The sequence below is a fragment of the Carcharodon carcharias genome, chromosome 21, assembly GCF_017639515.1.
Source record: "Carcharodon carcharias isolate sCarCar2 chromosome 21, sCarCar2.pri, whole genome shotgun sequence".
Classification (NCBI taxonomy): Eukaryota; Metazoa; Chordata; class Chondrichthyes; order Lamniformes; family Lamnidae; genus Carcharodon; species Carcharodon carcharias.
In genome coordinates, this window is record NC_054487.1 from 60,473,830 (window position 1) to 60,493,423 (window position 19,594).

Consider the following 19,594-nt stretch of genomic DNA (forward strand, 5'->3'; position numbering starts at 1 on the left):
ATGTAAACAGCCTGTTAAGGCCATTAAGTAATCAATTGAGCCACTTGTGAAAGCTGCCTGTCCAATCTTAAGGTTGGCGGGCAGGCCGAAAGCCTAAGCGGCCTTCACATTTTTCAGGTAACCTCATCCACGAACGGGATGAGGTTTCCTGAAGCTTTTATTAAATAAATTGATTATTTTTCATGAATATAAAAACATGTCACATGAGTGGGGGCATGTTTTTACATTCATGAAAATTAATCAATTTATTTAATAAAAGCTTCACAGTCACATGAGGGGACCCGTTTAAATAAATTTCAAAATCAGTTCTTCTATTATTTTAATATCCATTCAATCTCCCTGAGGCAGCTCTGTACCTCAGAGAGATTGCTGCACTCTTTCATGTACATGCGTGAAAAAGCGGTGGCCCCGATTCTCCCTCCTCCCCCCACTTGCACAGGTAGCACTGAGCGTTACTCACCACGTATTACATTGGAAGGGCCTTAATTGGCCTGCCAGCGTAAAATGGTGGTGCGGAGCCGATTGCAGGTTGCAGTCAGCTCCGCGCCCACCCCCACCCACTCCTGCCTGCCATAGAAAAAATGCTGACCATTGTCTTTAAATGTTTCCCCACCGTGAACGTTAGGCTGACTCGCTTATAGTTGCAGTGTTTATCATCCTCTTTGTGCAGCAGGGATGTAACATTTGTAACCTTCCTGCCATCCCAATATCTAACAAGAATTGGAAGATAGTGGCTACAGCCTACACAATTTTGATTCTTATTTCCCTCAGTAATCTGCCATGCATCCCATCCAGATTGGGTGGTATTTCAATTTTGAGTACTGCCAACCTTTAACATGTTTTTCTTTATCTATTTTTAATTCTATCATTATTGCTACTATCTCCTTCTTTACTGCTACATTGACTGCAACCTCTTCTCAGGTGAAGACAGATGCAAAGTACTCATTTATTACCTCAGCTTTGCACTCTTCATCCACCAGAAGTTCTGTTCATAGATACAACAGAAAAATATCAAGTTCAAGCCTAGGTTATTGGAAGAGCCTGAGATATTCAGATAAACCGTTTAAAAAGTGGTTTGAAAAACATGAAAGGCAATTCAACGGTTAAAAGTAATGTCAATGTGAGATGTGTAAATTTTCACTTTTCAAAATTCTATTTTGAACCACATGTTGTGCATGCAAACTTCATGCTTTAAAACATTGAGTAATTTGTGCAGAATAGTAATACTGTGCAACCTAATGGTATCTAAAGGAATTGTCACAGCTGGGTTTATATTTAATCTTCACCATCACTTGTAATATAAATTTATCTTTCTTGTGCAGTATGAGACAATATATATTTTCCACTCACCTCAGTATATGATTGTCACATTTTGAGATTTTTTTTGTCTGCTCCTCCAAGATCCATAAAAAAAGTTTGGGTCACGATCCCTCTGGCAGTTCCCCCCATCACATCTCCCCACCATCTCGCCCAATATCGGGGCCTTACATACAGGCATACCTTTCTCATACCTGGAGTAAGGAAGGTGGCCCCAAGGTGCTCATTCTCCAGTTCTGGCCAACCATTGTGATGCTAATGAGGCTCAGACCTTGAACTGGGCCAAAGTCTGCTTAAGGGAAAAGCTACCCCTGTAAGACAAAATGTATGAGAAAAAGACCCATGCAACATATGGGCAAGATGAGAACTGTTAACCAATAAGAGTTTTGTACGCAGATGCACAAAGCATAAGAAATAAATGTGGGTGGACCAACACCACAGGGACTGCAGCAGTTCAAGAGGGCGGCTTACCACCACCTTCTCAAGGGCAATTAGGGATGGGCAATAAATGCTGGCCTAGTCAGCGATGTCCACATCCCATGAAAGATTTTTTAAAAATGACTTGGAAGTATAAATTCAGTTTAAAGGATGTGTTGTGTTAATCATTGGAAACTTAGCCTCAAGATGCCAGTGGTGTTTAAACTTGTTCCTGATGATCCCCTTGTCATATTGTACGGGGCTGCTAAGGTGTGGTAAGGTTATGGAGAGATGTCATCAACCCAACATTGACTGGGTATTTCTTGTCTCCTAGCAGCCAACTTTCAACATTTCATCAGGGATAGAATAGTGGAAGAATAGATGAGTATAAAAGGAATAAAACATTTTGTCTATTGTAATAAAACTGGCAGAGACTTCCATAATGTTTTAGTGGTGATCACACACCATTTGGACATCGATGAAATGATGGACCTTCCAGTTGAGCAAAGCTCCTGCGAGTCTAACAACTGGCCTGTTCTCTTTTGCTGGTTTGAAATCAAGGTCATTGTATTGAAATAATGACCCACTAATTTTGATACATTTTCAATTGGGAATAAAAGTCCTATACTCAGTTATTCAAACTGGCATGAACTACACAATTTACCACAAAATCAAAGTCCCAGAACACCCAGTCCCAGATTCTCAGAATTGAGTAAAATCACAACATAAGATTGAAGGAGTCTGTGATCTCTATATTTCATCCTTGTATTTAATTGCTGGTTTAATTTGTTTTTTTTGAACTCTGATATTTGAAAAAACAATGATCTGAAGTTTCAACAATTACTAGTGTATTTACTTATTGCAAAAAGCTGAGAGTTCATTATACAGCTTAGTTTGGACAAACATCAGTGTATAAGAATATTAAATAATCGGAGATGGTTTTGACAAAGATAAAAGCATGATAGATGAGAAGATTACCTGAAATGATAAGATAACAGGCTGAGATTTAGTTCCCCAATGGTTCAAGAACAAGTGGGAGCTCTGCGTGACTTCTATGGGGGAGACCTGTGATTGTATCCCTGAAAACAAGTTAGTGGGACAGGATGCGGGTCACTGGAGCATGGGGCAAGGTGTACCATTCCTCCCCTCCCGATGTCAGGTCCCTCGATCAGGCACTGAGCGCCTTATCAATGAGGAATCCCTGCCAATGAGGCCACCAGCAAACTCAACAGGGTTTGCTGGGTGGCCTTCAGGAGCCAAGGGAGATCCATGTGAGACCCATTTAATACCTGAGCCACAGCTAAATTCCAGCGGGCTCAGGGATAATTGGTGTCAAGTGGCTCAAAAATGAACCTAATTAACATGCCACCACCAGCAGGCGGGATTCCCGTGTCGAGCCTTTCCTGCCCCCAACTTAATTGGGGAACAGTTTTCCTGACACCAGCAATCAGACGTAGATACTCCTGCCTGATTCTCCCAGTGACCTCCACCCCCCTCCAACTCAGCCTGCCATCATGCCTGCTCCGGCCAGCTCATTAAATTCTGCCCATGGGATGGCAGCTGAGATGGGAGGGAAAATTCTCATATGAGGGCCAGCTGTGTTTGGTTCTGCCCCTAGTTTTACAGTGCTAATAAGATTGGGTAGTTAGACTGAGATTTATGAGATGTACTAGCTGATGCAGGTAGAGTGAAGAGCTTTTAACACACAAGATTCGAGGTTTTTTTTTAATTCAGTCATGGGATGTGGGCTTCGCTGGCTGTGCCAGCTTTTATTGCCCATCCTTAGTTGTCCTTGAGAAAGTGGTGGTGAGCTGCCTTCTTGAACCACTGCAGTCCATGTGGTGTGAGTACACCCTTTTAGGAAGGGAGTTCCAGGATTTTGACCCAGTGACAGTGAAGGAGCAGGCGATATATTTCCAAGTCAGGATTGTGAGTGACTTGGAGGGGAACTTCTAGGTGGTGGTTTTCCCATCTATCTACTGCCCTTGTCCTTCCAGATGGTATTGGTTGTGGGTTTGGAAGGTGCTGTCAAAGGAACCTTGGTGAATTCCTGCAGTGCATCTTGTAGATACTACACACTACTGCTACTGTGCGTCGGTGGTGGTGGGGGGGAGTGAATGTTTGTGGATGTGGTGCCAATTAAGCGGGCTACTTTATCCTGGATGGTGTCAAGCTGTGGGAGCTGTACTCATCCAGGCAAGTGCCAGGTATTCCATCACACTCCTGACTTATGCCTTGTAGATGGTGGACAGGCTTTCGGGAGTCAGGGGATGAGTTGCTCGTCACACTATTCCTAGCCTCTGACCTGTTCTTGTAGCCACAGTATTTATGTGGCTAGTCCAGTTCAGTTTCTGGTCAATGGTAACCTCCAGGATGTTGATAGTGGGGGAATTCAGTGATGGTAATGCCATTGAACATCAAGGGACGATGGTTAGATTCTCTCTTCCTGGAGATGGTCATTGCCTGACACTTGTGTGGCACAAATATTACTTGCCAGTTGTCAGCCCAGCCTGGATATTGTCCAGGTCTTGCTGCAATTGGACATAGACTGCTTCAGTATCTGAAGAGTCATGAATGGTGCTGAACATTGTGCAATCATCAGCGAACATCCCCATTTCTGACTTCATGATGGAAGGAAGGTCATTGATGAAGCAGCTGAAGATGGTGAAACCAAGGACGCTGCCCTGAGGTACTCCTGCAGTGATGTCCTGGACTCCTCCATCACCGAGGATGGGGATATTTGTGGAGCCTCCTTCTCTGGTGAGTTGTTTAATTGTCCACCACCATACACGACTGGATGCGGCAGGACTGCAGAGCTTATATCAGACCCGTTAGTTGTGGGATCACTTAGCCCTGTCTATCACTTGCTGCTTATGCTATTTGGCACGCAAGTAGTCCTGTGTTATAGCTTCACCAGGCTGACACCTCATTTTTAGGTATGCTTGGTGCTGCTCCTGGCATGTCCTCCTGCACTCTTCATTGAACCAGGGTTGATCCTCTGGCTTAATGGTAATGATAGAGTGGAGGATATGCTAGGCGATGAGGTTAGATTGTGTTCAAGTACAGTTCTGCTGCTGTTGATGGCCCACAGCGCCTCATGGATGCCCAGTCTTGAGTTGCTAGATTTGTTCGAAATCTATCCCATTTAGCACAGTGGTAGTGCCACACAACACGATGAAGGGTATCCTCAATGTGAAGCCAGGGCTTTGTGTCCACAAGGACCGTGCAGTGGTCACTCCTCCTGATACTGTCATGGAGATGCATCTGTGGCAGGTAGGTTGGTGAGGATGAGGTCAAGTATGTTTTTCCCTCTTGTTGGTTCCCTCACTATCTTCTGCAGCTGGGTAAATTTTTCAATGATCTTTCTTTCATCTTGCTGCCAATATACGCCCAGACTTCTTTTTTACTACTTCCCACAGTCAAACCGCCCCCTAATACTCCCAATCCCCTAGCCACGCTGACAGCTTCTTAGGAACAGGTGTGACATTCCCTACGAGCATACAGTTTTGTGTCATTATTGTGGAAAAAAAAGAGTAGTACAGGATAGGCTGCTTTTACTGCAAGATGCATCACAGCACATCTCATCACTGAGGTCTTCCGTGGAACATAGTCCACCTATGGCACCACAGCCATACCTCCTTCCTGACCACTTTCAAATAAAGGGACATTGCTTCAATCCACTGCCCACCTTACAACACAACACATCAGCACTCTTTCTCCCCCTACATGATTCTGCTAATAATCATTACCAGAATGAAGGTGTTAGCTCCAAATATGTGCAGACTTTCCAGAGTGACTCTGATCTACAGCAAAATTTATGCACCCTGGCAGTGTACATTTTACTTTATCACAGCCAATTCTAAACTGGACACAATCAACCTTCTCTTTCTTAACACCGTGCTTCCTGAGTTTATATTTCTTGTTGTGTTGAAATTTTTTATTGGGCTCTTTCTAAGTACATCACTGGTGCCAGTATCACAAGAAGTGGTTGGTTCCTCATGCTTGACAAAGGTGTTGTTCAATAAAAATTGTCGACTAGCCACCGGTGCAGCAATACTGACACCAGTTTGGCCACAAGCTTTTATTTTAGTAAAAATTTCTCATAAAAAATATAGTTAAATGTACTTCACATGGTTATGAGGAGATCTGGAATTCAGTGGTTGCATAATAATACAACTGAGCATCAACATCAGTAAGTGTTTGTCTATGAATGGAAGAATCAGATTTTTTTTTTGAAAAGTTTTAACATTTGCTCTCAATGGCTGTGTTTCCCACCCCCTGTACCACACAAAATCCCATTCAGCCATCATATCTGTCTTCACTGATCTACAATGACTCCCTGTTCCCACGGTACATCAAATTTAAAATCATGTCCCCAACTCTAAGTCCCTCAGTGCCTCGTCCCATTTTACCTCTATGGCCTTAGCAGTTTTTCTATGACCTCTGGTCCTCAGATTCTGGCCTTTTGTGGATTTTCCCCTCCCTTTACTCCAGTATCATCAGCTACTGTAATCCTACCCTATGGAACTCACTCTCTAAACCCTGTACTACTTTTTCTTCTATCTTTAAAAACCTCATGAAAACCCATTTCTTTAACCAAGCCTTCAATCAACCTATTCCTCTCTTCCTCTGTAACACACCATGAAAAGAAAGTAATGCAATTTTTATGACCACAGGGCATGTCTAAGTGCTTTATAGCCAATGAAGTACTTTCAAAGTGTAGTCATTATTGTAATGTAGAAAAAAATTTAATGTAGGAACATTTCTACATTGGTCAGATAGTAGTTCTTTTCCATTCCTAGTTATTCGGAGAGTATTAAGAATCAGTTATATACTGTGGGACTGGAGAGACTAGTTGGCCAAATTCCCTTCCTTGAAGGATGTTTGTACACCAGTTGATTTTTAAAACAATCAAATAGCCTTTGTGTTTATTCTGTTTGTGCCAGCCCACTAATGACCAGATGGTGAAATCATGCTCAACTCTGCCCGGAGACAGGCCCATGTGATTCAGTTGCCATGGGGACACATAGAAACTCAACTGCCAGTTTTCACACCTTTTCACAAAACAGAGCAGCTGGTCTCGCTGGACACAGATTCTCAGACTCAAGCAGACAGAGAGACCTGGAGACAAACATCGAAAATAGCTGCCAAGGTGCCAAGCAGAAGAAAAGACTATTTTTGGGCTAACCACCAAGCAGAATGGTGAGAATGGATTCCCCATTTGAAGAGACAAGGCTAGTAGAGATTTAAAGACCCAGGAACACCCAGATGGTGCCTTGCTGCTGGAGGTCAGTTCGATGATGCTAAGGAGATTGAGTAAAGGGACTTTCAAAGCATACTAGAAGACTTGCCCCAATGCAGCAGGGAGCAGACAACCTGTTGAATAGCTGGGAGGAGTTTGGGACTTCATCTACAAGGCTTCATATCTTCTGAGAGTGTGGAATAACATATAAACGTGGTGTGGGGTTTTCAGTTGTGTTAATTAGTTAATGGGGAAAGTACCTTTTCCGTAATTTAGTGCATTAGTTGCCTACTAAGTAATTTCTGGTTGATCTTGATTTTTGTTTGTTTGTTACAGTAAAGGTCTTACAATGTGAAATCTTGTGTGCTTCTTTCCATCAGTTGCTGAGAAATTCATATTTCTTTTTAAAAGTTATCAGTCTCTACAGGAGAACTTGCTTATTATGGAGATGGATGTAACAGTTCCAAGTACAGACAAGGTAGAAATCCTATTGATAAGAATGAGAGACATGAGGGGAAGGAAACTAACTGTGGGCATCTGCTATGGATCAGAAGGTGAAAGGAGGTTATGAAATGGTTAATCAGAAGAAAATATTTCCGCAGACCAGTGAGTCAGTAAAAAGGTGGCAAATTTAAGATCATTATCAAAAGAACAAAGGGAAGATAGCAGATTTTTTTTAATGGAAAATTTTGAGTACATGAAATCCCCCAGCAGAAACAGTATTTCATGCAGTGTTCAAAACAACTTTTAGAAGTGAAGTGGATAAATATTTGAAAACAAGAATGAAAGAAAGCATATAAGCGAGAGAATGGGGCTCTTCAAAGAGCCAGCACAGATTCAATATGTCAAATGGCCCCCTGTTATGCTGTAAAATTCTAGGAGCAAGTGGACCAAGCACTTTGCATTCAAATAGTGTAGAAATAATGAGTGTGTTTGGGAAAAGATGCAGTTGTTATGAATGACTTCAATTTACTAGGGAAAATTAGGAAATCTATAAAGGTTGCAACCCAAAATTCCGAAACGAACATCCATTTTATGGGTGAAAAATGGGAGGCCATAAGTTGGATCTCTCGATTGAACTAAATTGTGTTAGTTTTTACCTGATTTGTGGTATAAATCTTTTCTTAAGTTGAATATATTTAATGCTGGCAAACATCAAGGGTCCATTAATATGTTCTCAATGATGCTCTCTGTGCCACTTTTCACACAACCACCACAGGCAACACTGTTGTTGGAATTATTTCTGGAAACTGTCAGCTTTAATGATACTTGGTGCCTCCAACTTTCAACTCGCCAGGGATTTAGATTGAAACAAAAGCAAAATTCTGTGGATGCTGCAAATTGGAATAAAAACGGAAATACTGGAAATACTCAGCAAGTCTAACAGCAACTGTGAAGAAAGAAATAAAGTTAATGCTTCAGATTTAAATTGAAAATTTGCTCTGAATACCACAAAGTAATCAGCAGCAAACTTTAACTATAAATGGGGTGCGGAATCCAACACCAAACATTTTCCACTCTCCACGAGAACTATCATTGTGGAGCCTTGGAGCAAATTTCCAATTTAGCATTTATTTATTCAAAATTATGAAAGATCTTCCACTGTGAATTCACAGCCACTGGAAAGTGAATTGGATCCGTCCAAACTCATGACATAGGATTCTTTCAGCTTCTCACCTTATTTATCTGAATTCACAGAATCACAGTGCAGAAGAGGCCCTCTCCAGTCTGCACTGACACATGACCTATCAGCCTAATCCCATTTACCACCACTTGGCCCATAGCCTTGAATGTTATGATGTGCCAAGTGCTCATTCAGGTACTTTTTAAAGGATGTGAGGCAACACACTTCCACCACCCTCCCAGGCAGCGCATTCCAGATTGTCACCACCCTCTGGGTAAAAAAGTTTTTCTTCACATCCCCCCTAAACCTCCTGCCCCTCACCTTGAACTTATGCCCCCTTGTGACTGACCGTTCAACTAAGGGGAACAGCTGCTCCCTATCCACCCTGTCCACGCCCCTCATAATCTTGTACACCTCAATCAGGTTGCCCCTCAGTCTTCTCTGCTCCAACAAAAACAACCCAAGTCTATCCAACCTCTCTTCATAACTTAAATGTTTCATCCCAGGCAACATCCCGGTGAATCTCCTCTGCAATTTCCAGTGCATTCACTTCCTTCCTATAATGTGGCGACCTGAACTGCACACAGTACTCCAGCTGTGGCCTCACCAATGTTCTATACAACTCCAACATGACCTCCCTACTTTTGTAACCTATGCCTCGGTTGATAAAGGAAAATGGTCCATATGCCTTTTTCACCACCCAATAACATGCCCCTCTGCCTTCAGAGATCTATGGACACACACACCAAGGTCCCTTTGTTCCTCAGAACTTCCTAGTGTCATGACGTTCATTGAATACCTCCTTGTCAAATTACTCCTTCCGAAGTGTATCACCTCACACTTTTCACGGTTAAATTCCATCTGCCACTTATCTGCCCATTTGACCATCCCGTCTATATCTTCCTGTAGCCCAAGACACTCAACCTCACTGTTAACCACCCGGCCAATTTTTGTGTCATCCGCAAACTTTCTAATCCTACCCCCCACATAATCATCTATGTTGTTTATATCAATGACAAATAATAGGGGACCCAGCACAGATCCCTATGGTACGCCACTGGACACTGGCTTCCAGTCACTAAAGCATCCTTCTGTCATCACCCTCTGTCTCCTACAACTAAGCCAATTTTGAATCCACCTTATCAAATTACTCTGTATCCCATGTGCATTTGCCTTCTTTATAAGTCTCCCATGTGGGATCTTGTCAAAGGCTTTGTTGAAATCCCTATAAATTACATCAACTGCATTACCCTCATCTACACACCTGGTCACCTCCTCAAAAAATTCAATCAACTTTGTTAGGCATGACCTCCCTCTGACAAAGCCATGCTGAGTATCCCTGACCAAACCTTGCTGAGATAGATACTCTCCTTCAGAACTTTCTCCAATAGTTTCCCTACCACTGACGTGAGACTCACTGGCCTGTAGTTCCCTGGCTTATCTCTACAACTCTTCTTAAATAGCGGAACCACATTAGCTGTTCTCTAGTCCTCTGGCACCTCCCCCATGGCCAGAGAGGAATTAAAAATTTGGGTCAGAGCCCCTGCGATCTCTTCCCTTGCTTCCCTCAGCAGACTGGGACACAAATCATCCGGACCTGGAGATTTGTCCACTTTTAAGCCCACCAACACCTCGAATACCTTGTCACTCCCTATATCAATTTGCTTAAGAACCTCGCAGTCTCTCTCCCCAAGTTCTATACCTTTATCCTCATTCTGTTGGGTGAAGACGGATGTGAAGTATTCATTCAACACTCTAGCGATGTCCTCTGGCTCCACCCATAGATTGCCCCCTTGGTCCCTTATGGGCCCTACTCTTTCCCTGGTTATCCTCTTCCCATTGATATACTTATAGAATATCTTGGGATTTTCCCCACTTTTATCAGCCAGAGCTTTCTCATATCCCCTCTTTGCTCTCTTAATTGCTTTCTTAAGCTCCACCCTGCACTTTCTGTACTCCACTAATGCCTCTGCTGATTTGCTTCCCTTGTACTTGAATTAGTTTCAAATTTAGGCTCCAGAGGAAATGTGATAACTACTGCAACATCCAGCCTTCTATGTAATTGGTTAGTCTTATTATCCTTTATGCAGGCAAAATTGTAGAGATCATGGGCCTGAAGTTCCTCGTAGTGGCAATCATAGAAAATAGGAGCAGGAGTAGGACATTCAGCCCTTTGAGCCTGCTCCACCATTCAATATGATCATGGCTTTCAGTGATTAGTGTACAAGGACACCCAGGCCCCTTTGTACATCAACATTTCCCAATCTATCACCATTTAAATGATACTCTGCCATTCTGTTTTCCCTACCAAAGTGGATAACTTCCCACTTATCCACATTTTACTGCATCTGCCATGTATTTGCCTACTCACTCAACTCGTCTAAATCACTTTGAAGCCTTGTAACATCCTCCTCACCACTCACGTCCCCACGTGTTTTGTCAGCTTTGTGTCATCAGCAAACTTAGAAATATTTAATTTGGTTCCCTCATCCAAATCATTGAGTATAATATTATGAATAGCTGGGGCCCAAGCACTGATCCTTGCGGTACCCCACTAGGCACTGCCTGCCATTCCAAAAAAGACCCATTTATTCATAGTCCCTGTTTCCTGTCTGCTAACCAATTTTGCACACTTAACCTCTTATCTGGGACTTTATCAAAAGCTTTGCGAAAATCCAAATGCACCACATCCACTGGTTCTCCCTTATCAGAGTCCGACTGCCACTCCGTGCCCAATTACTTATGTCTTTTCTTTCCAGCCTGTCTTACCCAAGCTTCCAGCTCAGGCCGGGTGAAATCTAGGCAGTGCAGCTTGTCCTCAAGGCCCATCATCGAAGTGCGGAAGACTTGAAGTGAAGAGGCCACATCCCTTTGTTTTACTGCACTAGCTGCAGTAAACAAGCGAAGATTTAAAATCAATTGAAATTGATGGGCTAGGAAGAAGTGTCTAAGGTAAGTGGATAGGATTTCTGGGGTGGGGACATCGGAGGTCAAGGGGGGGGGTGCGGATCAGAAGTCAGGGTGATCAGAGGTCAGAGGGTATCAGAGATCGGGGGATCAGAGGTCAGTGGGGATCAAAGGTCCAGGGTGTCAGAGGTAGGGGGTGTCAGAGGTCGGGGGGTGTCAGAGTTCGGGGGACGTCAGAGGTCAGGGGAGAATCGGATGTTAGGGAAAAATTGGAGGTTAGGGGAAAATTGGAGGTCGGGGGATTGGAGGTCACAGGAGGATTGGAGGTCAGGGAGGAAAAATTAGAGGTCGGGGCATTGCAGGTCGGATCAGAGGTCAGAGGAGGGGGATCGCATGTTGGGGGAAGTCGGGTCGCAGTTTATGGGAGGGGGGAGTAGTTTGGGCCTTGGAGAGGTGAGAGTGTCGCCTTGGTTGGGGGGATGTGTCTGGCCTCTGGTCAGGTTGGGTTGGGCGGTCAGGGTGGGGGTGGGGGGGAGGGTCTGGGGTAGGGGGATCGGACCTCGGGTTGGGCCTGGTCAGGCTTGGAGAGGGGGGACGAATCCCGTGCAGGTGCGGGGGAACCTGTGGGGCGGGGGAGGTTGGTCGGAGTGGGAGGAGTCCCCTGGGGGTTCAGGCGAGTCCCATTGGGGTTCAGTCTGTAATTACCCAGAAGCTAGAAGAGGTTTTGATTCTTCTAACTTTTTCTGGGTGACTATTGTAATAACCTAGTCAAAGCCATTCCAAGTTTGTGATTTAAATCACATTTTCGGATGGCTCCCAGCGCAGGGCATTTGTCCAGGGGATGTTGGCACTTCTAGGCAATTGCAGTGCAAACCCTACCTATGAAGGTCCGAGTGGGCTTCTGTAGCACATCTTTTGGGGTACTACCGCACCCCAATCCAACACTGGGGGGCTTGGAAGTTACGGCCCTATTGTGTGTGTGTGTGCCTGTGTGTATGTGTGTGTGCCTGTGTGCGTGCGTGCGCGTGTGTGTGTGTGTGTGGGTAAGTAAATAAATAGATAGTTAGACATATTTCTTTAGATACACAAACACACTTATGGAAAATAAAACTGCACAGCTACAAAATGCAATAATCTATTGTACAACTATATACATTTTATTTCAGTACTCTTTTAGAAAGTTGTTATTACAATTTACACATATTTATTTGGTATTGCATTTTATCCTCACAAATTAAGTTTAAAAAGACATGCAAACAAACAAAATAGAGAATCTTATGAGAAAAGTTACGACATATTTTATATAGACCTATTTTAGTAGTTTGCACTTCCCCCTCCAAGTCAGAAGCTGATGTATTTAAGTCCATTGCAGATTTGAAAAACTAATTTGGATTAATACTTTAGTGCAGTGCTGAAGAAATGCTATGTTGTTGTTGCTAGTGCTAACTTATAAGTGCAATTTTAAAGTGAGGCCCCATCTAACTGCTCAGAAAGATAAAAAAAAATCTCATAGCACCACTCAAACAAGTGGAGTTTTCCTGGTCCTCAGGCCAATATTTCTCCCTCAAACTGACATCACCAGAAACAGATTATTTGGGCATTCACTTGCTTTGCAGGATTTTGTCATATGCAAAATGGATTATCCCTCAAAGAATTGCCTACATAATCTTAATGTTGTACAAAGTTTATGATAACGTATAAGATTCTTCACAGAAGCATTATGGAACAAAATTTAACACCAAATTACATAAAGACAGATTACCAAAATCCTAGTCAAAGAGGTAGGTTTTAAGGAGTGTCATCAAAGAGGAATGAGAGGAAAAGAGGTGGAAGGGTTTAGGAATGAATGGCCATGGATGATGAAGTTAGTAAAATCGGAAATGCTCAAGAGGCCAAAGGGTTGTAAAGCTGGAAGGGATTACAGGGATAGGCAGTGACAAGAATCAGATGGACTTGAAAACAAGCATGAGAATTTTAAAAGGGAGGTGTTGCTTAACCAGGAGCCAATGTAGATCAGTGAGCACAACTTGGTCAAGTTAGGACAGCTTTGTTGATAATTTTTGGATGATCTCAAATTTAGAGGATAGAACTTGGGAGGCTGGTCAGTAGTGTGCTGGAATAATCAAGTCTACCTCTTTGACTAGGAAGTAATAAAGACATGAATAAGGGTTTCAGCAACAGATGAGCAGAGGCAATGACTGGGTCAGGCAAAGTTATGGAGCTGGAATTAGGTGGTCTTGGTGATGAATATGTGGTCAGAAGCTAAGCTCTGAGCCAAACATGACAGCAAAGCCGTGAACAGTCTCGTTCAGTCTCAGAGTTGCCATGGACAGAAAGAAATGAGTAGCTAAGGAATGGAGCTTGTGGCAGGGACCAAAGACAACGGCTTCATTATTTCCAATATTTAGTTGGAGGTAATTTATGCTCATCCAAGCATCTGACCGTTTAGAGACAGTGGAGAGGTCAAGAGAGGTAGTGGTTAGGTAGAATTGGGTGTTGTCAGCATGCATGTGTAAACCGACGCTGTTTACAGAAGATGTCACCAGGGGACAGCATGTAGTTGAGAAATTGGAGGGGGCCAAGGATAGGTCCTTGGGGGACACCAGAGGTAATGGTACGAGAATAAGAAGAGAAGCCATTGCAGGTGATTCTCTGACCACATTTAGATAGATAAGAATACAACCGGCTGAGAACAGTCCCACCCAACTGGACAATGGTAAAGATGTTTTGGACGAGGATGGTGTAGTCACCTGTGTCAAAGGCTGCAAACAGGTTGAGGAGGAATCATTTACTTCTGTCATAGATAGGCATGTTGTAAATGTTATTCTAAGGGCTTGAGGGGAGGAAAGAAAGGTTGGAGTTAGGCAGAGGACAGTGAAGTTAAAGGTTGGTTTCATGAGAAGAAGGCAGATTTGAAGGAGAGGGGGACAGCATATGAGCAGAAAGAGCCATTAGCAATATCAGCTAACATGAGAACCACGAAGGGAAGTTGGGTGGTCAGCAGTTTAATGGGAGTAGGGTTGAGTGAGGTATATCTCATGGACAAGATGAGCTTGGAGAGGGCATGATGGGAGATAGGAGAGAAAATGTGTGAGTTCAGGGGAATCCTTGGAGAAAGTTTGTCCCAGTGGGCTAAGGGAAGGAATGAAACAACAGAAGCAGCTGATCAGGTGGCTTCAATCTAGGCAACAAAGAAGTCCTTGAGCTCCTTGCAATTGTTGGTGGTGAGGGTGAAGGACACAGAGGAGAGGAGTAAATTATACTGACTTCTCTCAAATATTTCTAATTTTGGTCAACTCATCTGGTGAGGTTAGACTATAACACCAGCAATAGCAACATGATGAACTTTTGCTTTTGAACATAGTAACACATGCCAATGTAGTTCAGAAAAGGGGTAGAGAATGGATTCCAAATAGGAATTAAAGAAGAATTGGAGTGGGGTTGCCGGGGTGGGGGGGGGGGGGGGTTGCAAACAAAGAATTATTTGAAGAGATACATTCTGCGAAGACTCTTCCAGGTGGGAAGAGATACTGAATGATAAAAGGCTTGGGAAAGAGAATTCTAGAGTCTAGTCAGTGGAAACCAAGGCTGGAAGACTAAAATTTGCTAGAGGAATTTGCAAAGGTAGGCAGAGGAGAGCCATGGCAGGATTTGTATAAAGATAAGGGTTTTGAAGTCAGTTGGAATGTAGGAAGTCTGTGCAGGATGGCAAAGGCAGGATTAATACCCATGTTATAACTGGACTTCATGCAAGGTGAGCCTCAGGAGATTGTCAAGCAGAATTTTGGAGCCTCATTAAGATGAAACATAAGCATATGAAGTAACTGAATTTGTTTTTCAGTGTTTTCTGAAGCAAATTGTCATATTGCATGCTAAGTACTATCCTTTCCATAGAGAATACTAAATTTAGACTTTTAATGCACAAATTCTATTTTTATGTTTTTACTTATCACACTGCTTGCATATATCATTATTGGTACATAGAATATATAGCAGTCAGATAATTTATTTGCAAAGGCTACTGCAAATAGAAAACACTTTCTGGTTGTGTTAAATCTTCAGACACGGTTTAACTTGTAATTTTGAGTTTATAGTAATAAAATAGCGTTTTGCAAATAAACCGAATTACGGCAAATGAACTGAATCCTGGCAGGTATAGCAAAGGTTTGTGTTCGCTGTATTTGAGTGACTTGGTTTGCAAAAAAGAAATTCGATCCCGCAAAAGTTGTCTGAACCGTTTCTTCGAGTCATTTGATCAAGTCCTTGTTGAAAGTTATAGAATAAGGCATGACACCGTATGGAAACAAAACTTCCCGAATGTGACTAAAAACAATTCACCTCGTATGGAAGCAGCGTTAAACAGATTGACGTTTGACTGGATTGGAGTGACGCCAATGAACATTCGTTCAGCTCTTTACAGTGAAATGCATACTGTAGTCCAGGCAGCAGCCCGTTAGCAACTTTCTTTTCTAAAAAGTACATCTTACAGCATTATTTTCGTAATTATTGCATGGGTAACAATTACAATCAGTGGTTTCAACCCAACGGCGCGGACAATTGTCGACACTTGTTTTAAAATCAATTCTTCAGTGTAAATCACCCTTTCCAAAGCAGTGGTTAGCAGCGTTACGCCAACTTAAATCAAAGTAACCCATACCAGGCGGCTCAATTCTGCTAATGTTCATCGTCCCCCAAGACGCTTGAAAAGCTAGGCTAATCTTCACTGCGGAATATTCCTAAATGGGAGACGAAAGAGAATACGCCCACCGCGCCACCGTTTAAAACAGCATTTATGTCAAATGCAGTGTGTTCATTTACAGGTATATGCCACATGCCATTCTTTGAAGTCCTATTAATGCGGGTAAAATATATTTAATTTCATTCGTAGAGCAGATGGCACCGTGCCATGAAAACAGCCATCGATGCTTCTGCAGTAAAATGTGTCTCTCAATCTTAGTGCTTAATATTGATCTGGGCAGCAAGAAGTTAAACTGGTTCGTACTTTCTTAAATGCATAGGACGATAAACCTAAACTTTGGATTTTATTTGTATTCATTCGTGGGATGTGGGCGAAGCTGACTAGGCCAGCATTTATTACCCATCCCTAATTGCCCTTGAGAAGGTGTTAGCAGATACCCCATGATGAGGGAGGACTACAGTACTATCCAGAACTTCTGGCAAATGTAGTTATTTAGGCGGCCCAACAGGCGTTTAAAATGCAATGGATAGGGAACTGCAGTTCTTTGGCATTTAGATTTGCAGGCCTAACAATGACATTCCTAAGTGCCTCATTTTCCACTAGTCTTAAGCACTAATATTCAAATTTATTATAAAATAGAACAATAAATTGGGCACAGCTTATAAACAGTATAACATTTTTCGCTAATTGCAGACGTTTATTAAGGGAATATTTAGGGGAAGGTGTACAAAAGCTCTCGCTAGCTTTGTAATATTAATTCATCCGAAAAGGTAAAGGTTTACAAAGAACAATTTCTGGAAATCCAATCTGCGCTGCATAAATAATTTAAACCTTAGATGCAATAAAACAATAACATTTCGCTGACTACTAAGAAAGTTTGATGGTTCACCTGAGTGATTCATGTGTATGTTTTAACAATGATGTGAAATATAAGACATATACATATATGCATGTAAAAATAAAACAGAAAAGCTTAATTATGGAGTCTGATAAATGTATGCAGTCTTTTCACTTCAAATTACTACTTTAGCTGCATGTATAATTGTTATATTGCAGCATTTGCCGAGAAAAAAACAAATTGTATCTTTTTTGAGAACACGCTCTTTTATGATTGTTGTTAAAAAAAACTAATAAAATCCGCTAGTTTAGTAACGTATTCTTAAGGGGCTGATTAAATTACATCACTAACAACGTTCAGAGTTGTAATCCTGAACTATATTGTATAAAAATATAACTGGGAGATCCATGATATTAATACAATATAATAAATAATATAAATGTTAGAAGTGGTTACCTAATACATTCAGATTTTACTACCGTTTTCAAATGCTACTGTATCCTCTGACCCCCGATCCCACCCCCCAATTCTGTCATTCTTCCTAATTGTATATTTAAGATGAAACTTGTTTTAAGTCTTTTTGACTTGAAATAACCAAGTGTCTCACTCCACTTTTGACTCCTATCGTATGTTTGAGACAAATTGATTCTGTGATTAAGACATTTCGCCGAGAAGTTGGGAGTGTACTCGGTGCAAATTTACTGCTCCTTGGAGTCAATCTGTCAGATATGGAAGACTGCTTGTTCCTGAGCAACCGTTTACCCATCGCTAACGTGTTAGGAAACAAAATCAACCAACTGCACTTGCGTCAAGCCATATTTCTGCTTTCCTTTCGTAAATAAATGGAAATGAACATAAGTGTCCAAGGTGTTAATTCCGGGTTACGAAATTTCAGCTTCGAAAATTAATAACAATCAGTTCTACCAAATTAGGAACATTAAAAAATATGGGCAAGTATGTTCAAAATCAAAAAAAGTCTCGAATAATCTGCATTGCCTATGCACGCTTTGTGGAAATATTAGCTCTCTCATACCGAGTAACAAATGAATCACTTTGGCAGAATGGTTCATGCTGACTGAGGTATTGTTTTAGTGAATGATTAATTAGGCGCTGTGCTGTGGAGAGATTGGTCAAGAAATCCGGACCACGCTGAAACGATCCGACACATCAAGGAAAACAGATAAATGACAAACGTTACGAAAAGGAGGCTCGGATTAAAAATCTTAATATACGAATATTCAATTAAAAAAACTCAGGTTACCTAATATTTGCAAATGGATTTCTATCAAGCCTGAAACTACTTATTGCTTAAATGTGCGGTGACGGCGTGGTCCAATGTGCCCATAATTTGAATAAGAAAGTGGTGCAGGTTAAGGATTGAAGGGTTAAGAATTGATATTCCAGTTGTGAAATGCAAGAGTGAAAGATCAGAAACGTATATAATTTCAAACCCATTGGCTTTGCAAATGTTCGATATGCTCAACTATTTCAAATGTTCTACAAATTGAAGTGGCTGAAAACACGCCGCACCGTCAACACCTTGAAGACATTTCACAGTTACCAACATAGGGCAATCGAACTTTCTTACCAGTTTCACAATTTACATTCAAATGTTAATTCAGATTTTAGATAGCGATCACTTTACTAAACACCAGCTTCAATGTTAATGATTATTAAACTACTACGCCGGTACAATTAGTAAAACTGATTGTCAAATACAATCCCATTCTGACCTAGAAGCAGGAATATGAAGAGAAGTCAGTTTTCTAGATAAAATGAAGTCAGATGTTTTGTAGAAATGTTCCACATTCCACATTTTACAAACCATATGTAATTAACCATATGTATTAACTAACCTAAACTTTCTATATATTGGTTGAGATGTAGATTATCTCAATATTTACAAAACATATATTTCCAATAAAAAGCTGCAAATTGATAGATTATATCTCTGCAATGAACGTGAGATATCTAACAGCTGAAATATCATTCTATGCCCGCGGGGTTAAAAAGAACGCTTCCATCAACCAAGTCGGTTTAACATTTAGCAAACACTCCTTGCGTCTTGTCATCTTGTCCAAATCCATGACTACTCTACGCTAGCTCTACAACTTAGAAACGAATGGAGCAATCTTCCAAAGCATTTCTGCATAATCATTGTCGTTTTCATCTAGAAATCGCACAAGGCGTCAGGGGAATTGCTTTACATTAAATATTATTATACAGTATATCATTTCAACAGGCTTTTGGATGGCACTTGTTGCAGTCGGTATTGTATTCCACCTTTTCAAGCTGGAAATATGGAGAGTTAATTGGCTGAAAATTCTTCTTATTCACTGAAAGAATTGTCGAGATAGACGGGGTGGCTTCCCGTGAAAATGTTCTAATGAGGAAAATGCGGTATAAATGGCGCAGAAAGAGAGCAGATAACAAGTCTGTGATCTAATTCAGAATTTAAGAACATCAACAATGATTTCAACTGTAATTGAACTTGAGATACTTATATCAAACAGTTCACTCCCACCCGCACCAGGACTGATGCTCCCTCGT